Source organism: Amborella trichopoda, chromosome 1 (genome assembly GCF_054954075.1).
Source record: "Amborella trichopoda isolate Santa Cruz 75 chromosome 1, AtrichopodaSantaCruz75HAP2 v2.0, whole genome shotgun sequence".
Lineage (NCBI taxonomy): Eukaryota > Viridiplantae > Streptophyta > Magnoliopsida > Amborellales > Amborellaceae > Amborella > Amborella trichopoda.
Window position 1 is genome coordinate 26,865,953 of NC_142336.1, and position 9,874 is coordinate 26,875,826.

A 9,874-nucleotide genomic window follows, 5' to 3' on the forward strand; every position below is an offset into this window, starting at 1 on the left:
AGGTCGTAGTTCTACAATATAAGGTTGCATCCTTACAAAAACTTTTTCCAAAATGTAACATAAAAGGGAAGGCAGTAAATCGAGGGAGCAAAGGTGGAGTAGCGAACTCATCTCCCCTGGCTTTCGAAGGTAATCACAGTTTTTCAAAGAAGGTGAACAATATATGGTCGCATATCTCTCTCTCTATCTCCCCTGTTTTCCAAATAAGGTAAACCCTAAATCGAATGACGAACTCTACGAAGTGGAAGAGGAAACCCAGAAGGTAAACCCTAAATCGAAAGGGCAAAGGAAGCGTTTCAGCAGCTAAATCGAAAGGGCAAATGAAGCATTTAGTCTGATAAGGTATTTGTAAGACAAATTATTTTCTTTGCAAAATCATACTGCACACTGTATTTTCTTGATGCACACAGTATTTTCTTGCTGCACACAATTTTTGCAGGGTATTGAAATCATGCTCTACACAGTATTTTTTTAGCAAAATAACCACTGAAATATGCATCATGTTGAAATTAAGAAGAAAAAAAAAAAAAATCGTACCTTTTATTTTCGGAATTTTTTTTGTGGAAATAATTTGTTCTTTTAGAAATTAGATAGATTAGGAAAATAGTTGTTTTTCTTTCTAAAAACTGGCAAGTAAAAAAAAAAAACCCTCGTTTCTTTATTTCCTCATAAAAAACGCGTTTTTAACGGTTATATGAAAGACGCGCGCTTTTTTTAGCCAACTTTTCAAAAAGGCGGTGTGTAAAACGTTTTTAAAAAAATCTCTGATTTTTTAAAAAATTCGGCGATTAATAGCCGAATTGCAAACTATGCTCTAGACCCACCACCCTCTCTCCTCCTTATTTTCTCCTTAGAAACCCTAGAAAAGGAAAAACCCTATTCGCAATTTAAAAACTCTAAGGGGATTTCATTGTGAAATAATACCCCATAGTTCTAACCAATGGTTTAAAAAACGGATCGGTGACCCGGATCAGGCTTCCAAAAAACCGATCCGGATCGGTGAATCGACGATCCGGATCGGGAATCGGGTGAATCGTTCAGAATAAAGCTTAAAAAAAATTCGAAAAAATTATTAAAATTCATTATAAATATTGGTTTTTAGGAATTCAATAAAAAATGAGGGTACTCCATTAAGAATTTTCATGTTTTTGAATGAATATGCGAATATTGATATGTTCTTTCCCTGCATGAACCGCCATTCAGCATTTAATTTACAGTATTTCGTGCTCATCCCTACACTGTTGCTATTGGGACTCGATATGTGAATAATATGGCTGAGATAGGGTGGCCTCAGAATCATCATCTCTCTCGTTTTCTCTTTGAATAATATGGATTAAAAAAAAAAAAAAAACAAATTTTCAAAAAAATCGATCATGGATTAAAAAAAAAATCACAAATTTTCAAAAAGTTCTATCATGGATTACAAAAAAAAATTCGATCATGGATTAAACAAAAAAAATCACAAATTTTCAAAAAATTCAATCATGGATTACATAAAATTCGATCATGGATTACATAAAATTCGATCATGAATTACATAAAATTCGATCATGGATTACAAAAAAAAACAAAAAATTCAATCGTGGATTACAAAAAAAGAAAAAAATAGTTCGATCATGGATTACAAAAAATTCAATCATGGATTATAAAAAACTCTATCGTGGGTTACAAAAAAAACAAACAACAAAAAATTCAATCATGGATTAAAAAAAAACAAACAAACATTTCGATCATGGATTACAAAAAAAAAACAAACATTTCGATCATGTATTACAAAACATTCGATCATGGATTACAAACAATTCTATCATGGGTTACAAAAAAAAACAAAAAAAACAAAAAAATCGATCATGGATTACAAGAAAAGAAAACAAACATTTCGATCATGGATTACAAAAAATTCTATTATGGGTTACAAAAAACCAAAAAATTCGATCATGGATTACAAAAAAATCGATCAAGTATTACAAAAAAATCTATCATGGATTACCAAAAAAAAAAAAAAAAAAAAAAAAAAAAAAAAAAAAAAAAAAAAATCCGTACGGAATCGTCGATTCACTGTTTGGACTCGCCGATTCCATACAGTGAATCGGCGATTCACTGTACAGAATCGTCCGGTTCTCTCTAGAACCGGACGATTTCCGATTTTTGGACGATCCGGTTCTTTTTTCACTATTTTCGAGTCGAACCGGGCGAGTCCGGTTTGACTCGGCGTTTTTTAAAACGCTGGTTCTAACAATCATGAAGCCAACCTAAGGGAGCTTGCATCGAATTCTTGAACTCTAAAAAGGGAGTATCGAGTAGTTAGTGGGTGTGGGGGCAGTATATTATGTGCTGGGGGTTCATGGGGCACGGATGCATATGTTCGAGTGTGCACAAAATGTGCATTCCTACACTTTGGTTGCAAGGCTCCACTCGAGGACCACACTAGAGTGGTGAGCGTGATCTAGGTGCTTGCACAAAGACACACTAGACCATGTGATCTAGCATGGTAATCTTGTAGACCATACAGCCATCGTACGCTGGTGCTACACACAGCCCTACTACCTTGTCTAGCATAGTGATCCCTTGTGGTGGGCATGGAGCATCACACTTTCTATTGTTGCATGTGCATGTGTAAGCACATTACATATATGGAGGTGCATACACGTGCAACTAGCATACATGTGAGGGGCTGACTAGAGGCTGCACCATACTACATGCAGCTGCTGTTGCTTGCACATAGCATACAACTTCAATGCACCCATATGGTTGCACGGATGTGGCTATGCGGAACTAATGTGGCCAACATGTATATCCAAGCCCGCATAGAGAATGCATGTGCAGCTCTAAGATGTGTTGTGCAGCCGTGCAAATAATGGTTGCAACCTCAGCTTTACAATGCTAGCTTTTAGCCTCAAAGTTGCAAATTGAGATCCGTACTTTCAAAATGGTATAATTTTGGAATCAGGAGTCAGGATTAGAGACATCATTATGATCATCATCATTAGAGCGTTTTCCCAACTATTTGAGATCTGCTAAACGAATCCTAGTCTGTCATTCTACTCGATTAAGGACCATACCCTCAGTGAAGCCATAAGTCTCCATATTTATATCTATGTGGTTTTAGTATCTCAAGACAACGAGTGCAATCATAAGACCATACATGTTGAATATGCTCCCTTGACCCCCTGTTTCGCCTTAAAATTTGGATTTGCTTTGTAGAATGTGTACTTGTAGCATGTAGGCAATTTATTTTAGGAGTCACTTTGGGCAATGACAATTATGATATTGCACCAATTATTTTATATCAAGGATCAAAATACTTGGTGAAATGGATTAGAGTTGAACTTGTTGGGTGTCCCATCCCATGAGAGATGGACACCAATGGTATTGTCCCTACTTAAAAAGGTAGTCTTAGAATGTGGAAGAGATGACTTGTTGACCAAGTCACCATACCACAAAATAAGGTTCTCACATTTGTTTTAGTATGGGAAAATGTTCTCATATCTCTTTCCATAAAGGGAGAGAGAGATAGACCTCCTTTTTAGGAGGTTATGGATACATTTCTAATTTAGTTGTTATCCCTTTGAGTCCATACAGATACAAATTACATGAGAGGCTAGGTAGCTTTTGGTTGGTTTAGCCAAAGCCACCTTTTTGGGCCATTTTTGGGCGGACTCTTCTTGATGAATCAGAGATACAGGAAGCCTCCTTCTGAGGAGAAGAAGAGAGAGAGAGATGGTTGACTCTTCTTGATTGTATTGGGAAAAATATAGAGATCATTCTTTTGCAAATAAGAAGAAGGAGAAGAAGAGAGAGAGAGAGAGAAGAGAGAAGGGATAATTTTTTCTTTTAAAGAGAGAAAACTTCTGTAAAAGAAAATAAGCCTCTGAAAGAAAGACAAACTTTAGAGAAGAAAACTTAGAGAGAAAATCTTTAGAAGAAACTAGAGAACCCAAGAAAGGTTGTTTTCTTGGATGACCATTGTAAGCTGTGAAGTTTATAGTGGATTGATCTCCTTTCTCCCGTGGACGTAGCCTGAAAAGGTGAATAAAGTAAATCCGGTGCCAGTAAGATTTACTTGCTTTATTGCTTTTTTTCCCACTCAAACACACACATCGATTGTGGCTTACATTTTGCTTCCCATATTTCCTGGACCCGTTCCACGCATCCGCATTTGTGTGAGACGGCTTTAACTGGGTGAGCTCAATAAGTGGTATCAAAGCATGTTTCTCTCGCCTCTTGGTCTTTCCTATTATCATTTTACAGTATAGCAAACCGAGTGGTTGTAGGACGAGTAAGGAAGAAAACAAGTCCCGCTCCTTTAATGTTAGTCACTATTCTAGGCTTTTGCCCCGACATGACTTTCAATTAATTGGGCATAAGGAAGAAAACCAAACCCGCTTCTTTAATCTTATTCATAGCTGCGGGCTCTTGCCCCGACTTGACTTTCGATTAATTGGGCATACGAGATTTCTTTTGGGATTCAAACCCTCATGCGGAAGCTTTGCCGAAATTTTGTGAAAATTTCTATAAAGGCTTAAGAGACGGTGAATAGTGTAACTCACGGGTGATAGTTAACTGCAACTTACGAGCGATAGTTAACTACAAGTTACGAGCGATAGTTAATTTCAACTTACGAGCGACAGTTAACTGAAACTTACGAGCGACAGTTAACTACGACTAACGAGTGATAGTTGACTGCAGCTCTTGAGCGATTGTTGATTGCAACTTATGAACAATAGTTGACTGCAACTTACAGGCGATAGTTGATTGCAACTTACAGGCGATAATTGATTGCAACTCATGGGTGATAGCTATCATGGAGTTAGCTAACCGTAACGAACGAGTAATAATTAATCGTAACTATTTATGATGAAAATATGATAGATCTCAGATGAAGATCTGTCGAATTTGAACACCTTAAACTTATGAAAATGAAAGAAATAAAGTGGTAAAGAATATAGGACAAATCGAATTCTGATCTGAGGCCAGATCTGCTTGGAAACGAGCAGATCTACTCTTAGATCTATGGTAGCGCCAGCATGATCCAAGGCATTACAAAATACAATTTTTAAGCAAATGAAAAGATTAAAATGAAATGAAAACAATAAAATAAAAGAAGTAAAATATAAGGAAATGATGCCGAACCGGGCCGGATGGCCCAAGACTCCCGAGCCTTCTAGGGCTTGCTCGTATCAGAACCGGTCCTCTTTTGCCTCTCTGATTCGGATGTCGACCAATAAGTATCTGGTGTAAAGGGTTAAATCTAGGGTTATTGTGCCCTAAGTCTAGTTCTGATATAGGGTTGTGCCCTAAGTCTAGTTTTGATCTAGGGTTGTTGTGGCTTAGGTCTAGGTTTCCTCAGGCTTAAGGGTTAGGGTGTCAGGAGGCTAGGGTTTTCTGAAGCTATCTCTCAGGTTTTTGATCTCTGCCCCCTGTCAAATGGCCACGAAAAGAGGCTTCATAGGGTTTAAATCCCCTGGGAAGGATATATGCACGTAACAAACGCATCCCCATCCAAAAATAAGCATTTTTAGGGTCTCAGATCTAGGCGCTCAAATCTGGGCTACACTAGGCGGTCTCGCCTAGTTTAGGCTGGGCTACACGGCTAGTGTCGCTTGTGTCAAACTTGGTCAAAATTGAATTTTTAAACTTTGAGTGTGTTCTCAGCCTCTTGTGAAGCTCTTAGAGAAAATTTGGGTCAAAACAGATTTTTTTACTATTTGTAATTATTGTTTTGGTAAAACAGGGCATTCACAGGAATTTGGGTCAAAACAGGGTTTCTGCAGGGTTTTGGGCAGGCGGACTGGTTTCGGGTCACAAGATAGGTTGTGTGAACTATGGATTTGGGTTTACTAAGTTAAGTGTGATTTTAAAGGTTCAGGAATCATAGCATTTGCCATATTTAAAATGGGGCGTCTACAGTTGGCCCTCTTTGGCATTCCCTGTCTTTTGAGGGACATGTGAGTGGCAAGAAGTAGACAGTCTGGCATTGCCTATCCTTCGAGGAGTAGGTAAACGTCAAATATTTCTTCTTGAGGTCACGTGGTCAAAGGGCACACCAACGATCCTTCCAAATCATTGTGCTCATCGAGCTCACGCCCTGAAAGAAAACTTTTAGGGCCAGAGATTGTTCAAGTAACCTCAGAAAATATTCCTTAATTCGAGAGCGGCTCAAGATAGCCTAAAGTCGGTAGAAGAGTTATGCCGACAATCAGAGAAGGGACCTTGAATTTGAAGTGAGTGATCGGGTTTTTCTGAAGGTATCACCAACTAAGGGCATAATGAGATTTGGTAAGAAGGGGAAAGTGGGTCCACAATTTATTGGGCCCTTTGAGATTTTAGAAAGGATTGGAGGTGTGGCATATCGATTGGCCCTACTACCCGAGCTAGCTAATATCCATAATGTGTTTCATGTATCATTATTGAGAATGTATCAGCCCGATCCATCCCACGTTTTGGAGTATGAGCCAATCTCAATCAGGGAGGATTTAACGATTATAGAACAACCTATTGAGATACCGGATAGAAGAATTCAGATATTGCGTCACAAAGAGATTCCTCTAGTTCGGGTTTTATGGCAGTATCATTAGAGGGAAGAATCAATGTGGGAGTGAGAAGATGAAATCTGGGCCTTGTACTCCCCCCATTTATTCGATTAACGATTTTGAGGACAAAATCATTTTTTAGAGGGGAATGAGTGACAACCCTGATTTTTCCCCGTCAGTTAGAGTGCATGGCAGGATAAGGAGGAAGGAAAGATAGTAGAGCATGCGGCAATGAAGAGCGCAACACCACACGCGTCAAGGAAGGAGCGCCGGCTATGTTGTGAAGTATGCTATCGCCGAGTGTGTTTCTGCCGGCGGTGTTGTTGAGTGTGTAGTATCGGCTGTGTTGTGTGCAGCACAGGCTGTGAAGAGACCAGCGCCGGCTGTGTTGAGTGCCTAGCACCGGCTGTGTCACTGTGTACGTAGCGCCGGCTGTGTTGCGGCGATTGTGTTTCTGACCTGCATGGATTATGAGTGCCACTTGTTAAATGCATGCTGATTTGAGAGCCACTTGTCCAGAATTTTGAGCCTCTTGGTGACACTTGTCAGCCACCTCAAACACAAGAGTACTTAAGCCTCTTCTCTCACCTAAGCCACTTATTCTTACTTCATCTCTCTCTCTCTAAGGTACAAGGTTTGAAGAAGTGACTGTTGGAGGGGAGCCATTGTTAGGCGGGTGAGAGCTGTGAGAAGAGGATTGGAGAAGGCACCATTGTTGTTCATGTAAGTGGATAGTTATAAGGATGCATGTGAATTTATGCATGTGAAATGAGAAATGAAAGTGTATGTGATGTAGAAAATCCTTGTCTTATTCACTGAAAATTGGGACTTTTGTTCTATGATAATGGCGGATGTTGAGAATGAATGTATGATTCTTAGATTATGTAAGAAATGCATGTTATGTGTGTACATTGTGAGAGAATAGTTACTATCATGTTCTTCACCCTGGAATGAAGGTCATGGAATGTGTTCTTGAGACATGTTATATGCTACTGTGAAATTCCGAAAATATGTGTCTTCTTGAAAAAGGCTTTTCAACAGTCGAATGGCGTCTGATTTACTTAAAATCACTGCCATTGGAAAGATGTGTGAGTATAGTAAAAATGTTCATTTTTTTCCACTGTTGAAATTCTTTATGAAAATGAAGTTATGTTTCGAAATGAGAGGGTATATCATTGTTGACTGTTTTCCTAGATTTTTCCACTAATGCTACTATCGTCATTGATTTTAACTAACCAAAAGATGTCCATTTTTTGTCAAACTATAGTTGTTTGAAATATCTTTGAATGGGCTAAAATTTTCATGAGAAAATGTTTTGAAATTCTTCTTATATTGAAAGTTATACTTCGTTTTATGAAGGTATGTCACTGTGGGCAGTGTTGATAAAATTAAGAACTATCACCTTGTTTGGTATGAATCTTTGTACCAACAAATGGAATCTAAATGCTTTCAAATTAGCTTTGTTAGAAATATATATGTATTGGCTTAAACTTTGATTTTGAAACTGTCACAAGTTCCTTCACGGTTTGGGAGTTATAGTGATATGAAGCAGGGTATGCCACTGTCCCCTATTTACCACAGGGTGCAGCCGGTAAACCCTCACCTCTTTGAACCTTTAAGAGGTCAAACGAGGTCCAATTGTCTTAAAACCATCCTATTTGAACGATAGGTGTGTTTAGTTCAAAATTAGTTTTGGATCCGTCTTTAAACTCTAAACAGTCCACAAGTTACGACCCTAATGGTAAGCGCACGTCATTGCCCTTGATGGCAAGAAATTGCGCAGTAAGGCTTAACTTGAATAATGTTACTATTACTATGGTACTGTCATTGTGATACTGTTTAAATGTGATATGCCACCATCATAATGTGAAATTGCTACTGTCTTGTTGAGCTACTGATATCATTATAATGTGATAATAATGCTGCTTATGTGACATATGTGATTGGGCACATACTGTGTGAATTACGATACCGTGTTGTTTATGTGTAATGTGAATGGGTACCTACTGTGTAAATGATGGTTCCGTTCTGTTTATGTGTAATGTGAGTGGGTACCTACTGCGTGGATGATGGTACCGTGTTGCTTATATAGCATATGTGATTGGGCACCTACTGTGTGAATGATGGTGTTGACAGCTAAGATCTTTCCCTAACTCCCCATGATAGGATGGGAGTCAGGATGTGAATATTTGGGAGGGTTGTGCCCCCCAGATCTATACGGGCGCCACGCATTGGGTCACCCAATAGTAGTGTAACACTCTCTCACCAGAAGGGCATATGGAGAGGGTCGTGTCTTTCAAGGCCACTGCTTATCGAAAACCCCAAAGGGCACTGGGGATGTGTGTGTGTGTGAGGGCATTAAGAAGTGATGCACCTACTTGTCATTGTCCTTCCTCCTGAACGAGGGAAGAGGTTTCAAGCGACAGAATTGGCTTAACCTGAGCAATGGAACTTCTACTTCGAGAGTAGGCTTTACTAGTTTTGTAACTATGTTCTGTTGCCCCTACTATATTGTCTATAATGGAGTGATTTATGACTCATGTGCTGTATATTAGACTGTTTCATCATAATATCGTTAGAATATTGGAAAACATATTAGAGGACTTCACTTGATACGTTGTGAATATGTGTACATTGCATATTGTTACCACTGATATACTAGTTGGAATGCAATAGTGTAGATTTGCTTACTGGGCTGTTTGCTCATTTCGTCTTATTACATAACTGTAGAGTGAAGGGCGTTGGCATTTGTTCTATAGGAGAGTAGCCGTTTGGGGGTTTCAAGCTTGAAGTTGAGACGTTTGAAAAGTCGTCTTACGAAGACCTTCCTAGTATGTGTTGGTGGTCTCACCATTACGATGTATATTCTATTTTGTGTATTTTGGGCCAGTAGTGCCTTGAAGGAATTGTAAGAACTTTTGAATAATTAATGAATGAGATGATTGTACTTTTGAATTAACATTTGTCTGTTGAATGGATTTATTCTAGTTTTTTTTTCATGGTTTGCTCTTGATTCTGTGTTTTTATGCATTGAGCCACTCCCACCTGAGTGACGTTCGCGACCTTCGGTTGCGATCTTGTGCTCTATCTCCCTATGGCAGGGGTCAAGAGGCAAGGTCGCGACAGCAGGGTGTCCTTTCGCCTTGTGGAGCATTTCCCCGAAGAGTGGCTTTATGGTGACCCAGGCGGTTTGTGTCTACGCGGGATAGATGATGGAGGTGTCCACGGGAGGTGTCGGATGGAGCCCCGTCGTGGTGAGATGTTGGAAGTACTCGTGGGGCAGTGGTGTATGGAGGTGCCCACAGAGCGTGGAGAGGAAAGCACCCGGGGGTGGAATGAAG

At 39.3% G+C, this 9,874-nt stretch overlaps 1 long non-coding RNA gene across 1 annotated transcript; it reads left to right on the plus strand.

Annotated features, from left to right (window-relative positions):
• LOC148783762 (uncharacterized) lies at positions 1–9,492 on the plus strand. Its single transcript, XR_016046214.1, has 2 exons — positions 1–342; positions 9,264–9,492. It is a non-coding gene; the product is annotated as an uncharacterized LOC148783762 (long non-coding RNA).
• Positions 9,493–9,874: the final 382 nt, after the last annotated feature.